At 51.8% G+C, this 2,058-nt stretch overlaps 1 pseudogene; it reads right to left on the bottom strand.

The window, feature by feature from the left end:
• Positions 1-734: 734 nt before the first annotated feature.
• Positions 735-853, bottom strand: LOC112480562 (annotated as a pseudogene).
• Between the last annotated feature and the right edge of the window lie 1,205 nt (positions 854-2,058).

Below are 2,058 nucleotides of genomic sequence, written 5' to 3'. Positions count from 1 at the left end.
GGTCAAGGTCCTTGCAGGCCACCTCTTGAGCCAGCTGAGATCGAATGACTTCCAGAGGTGAATATCCCCAGTTGGTAGATGATGAAAGAGCCAAGTGCTTCCTGCGGTCACGAGCGAAACGCCTGGAGGTCAAGGAGCCGTATTCAGGGTTTTCCTGCGCACAGCTGGGCTTCATTCAGGAAACTCTGGGGCTCCCTGTTCAGATAAGGCGCTGGGCCAAGTACCATGGGGAAACGGGAGGCGGGGCGGGGGGCGGGGACCGCAACACAGCTGGAAAGGCGCACACCTGGAGCCTGGCCTCAGGCCCTGAGTCCCAGCCCTGCCACCTAGCACTCATGAGCTTGAGCACATCACTCCAACCCTCGGGGGCAGTTCCCTCTGTGACCAAGTGAGTAGGGAGGATTCTGGGCCTGGCAGTCACTTGTCCCATGTCATATGGGCCCTCTGGAACAGATTGGGGTCAAACAACAGCTGGTCTCAACCCTGTTCTGCAGCTGGCGAAACCAAGTGCTTTTGCTGGCACTGATTTTATAGACAAGAGCATTTGTCCACCAAGGATGTATGTAGAAAAAGGAGCCCCTGCCATACAGGATGCTGGTTCCCCAGCCTGCTTTCTCTGACCATTTGCCAGTTGCTCTTTTTTTTTTTTTTTTTAAGGCGAGGAAACACTTGGTTGACCTCACAGATTGCAAGGACCTTGTCAGCTGACAATCCCTTATTTTTTAAATTTTTTACCCCTACAGCACCTGGTCTTCCTAGGTGGTCTCCCATCCAGGTACTAACCAGGCCCGACCCTGCTTAGCTTCGGAGATCAGACGGGATCGGGCTTGCTCAGGGTGGCGTGGCCGTAGGCTGCCAGTTGCTCTTTCTTCGTTCAGGTTAACTACACCTAGTTCAGGTTAAACATATCTGGCTCAGGTTAACTAAGGGAGCTCTTTCACTCAGAAATACTTAAGGCACACGAAATCATTGAGTATAAGAGAACATACAGTGTAACGAACCGTATACAGTTTCTAAAACAGATAACAGAGGGTTTTCAAAAGTCTACAGGCAACATTTCGCAGTAATTGAGAACGCGTGTGGGATTCGCGCCAGTCCCTTCTCCCCAGGGAATGCTAAAGCGCCAGCTGAGCACGGAGCTGGGACAGCTTGCCGGCGTGCTCCCCTTCCGTATGCGGCACGATCAGATGCAGTGTTCTCTGAGGTGGAGCCTTCTCTGGGGCAGCCCCGCGGGGAGGCAGCTGGGGGTGCCAGACACAGCACGAGCCGGAGACACTCGGACTGGGATTTGGATCGGGTTACGTCATCTGAGTTTGTGTGGTTCTGGCTGGACCACAGTTAGCTTGTCTATAAAATGGCCGTGGCCACACCTAGCTCATAGGGTTGGAGAGAGAGTTCTAGGTAATGTACAATGTACCTAAAGCGCCAACACGTAGGCATTCTTAATATATGGTAATTAGGCTTACAGTCTGCGAGCGAGAGGCTTTTCAGTCTGCTTAGTTTTGCAGACTCGGAAATCTTGATTTTGCCAGCCTACGGCAAGCTTAAACCACATACCCTGAAACTGAAACATAAATCAAAATGCTAATTCATTTTTACGCTGAGAAATCATTGCCATGGTGTATTAGTTTCCTATTGCTGCTGTAACAAATCACCACAAACTTAGTGGCTTAAAACACCACAGATTTATTATCTGACAGTCAGTAGCCAGAAGTCTGGCACGAGGCTCACTGGGCGACGATCAAGCTGCCGGCAGCTGTGTTCTCTTCGGAGGCGCTGAGGGAGGAGCCAATTCTCGGCCTTCCAGCTCCCAGAGGCGGCCGCGCCCCTCGGCTCGCTGCCGGGGCGAATCCTCCCCACACCTCATCACTCTGACCTCACTCTGCTGCCCACTTCTTCCACTTGTAAGGCCCTTGTGATGACACTGGGCCCACCCGGGTCATCCAGGATAATCTCCCTATTTTAAGGTCGACTGATGAGCAACCTTAATATCACCTGCCACCTTAATTTGCTTTTGCCATGTAAGATAACATAATCATGGGTTCCGGGACTAAGATG

This window comes from Pteropus alecto, unplaced genomic scaffold (genome assembly GCF_000325575.1).
Source record: "Pteropus alecto unplaced genomic scaffold, ASM32557v1 scaffold105, whole genome shotgun sequence".
In the NCBI taxonomy this organism is placed as follows: domain Eukaryota; kingdom Metazoa; phylum Chordata; class Mammalia; order Chiroptera; family Pteropodidae; genus Pteropus; species Pteropus alecto.
Note: the sequence above shows the minus strand (reverse complement) of the source record. Positions and strands in the feature narration are given on the sequence as shown.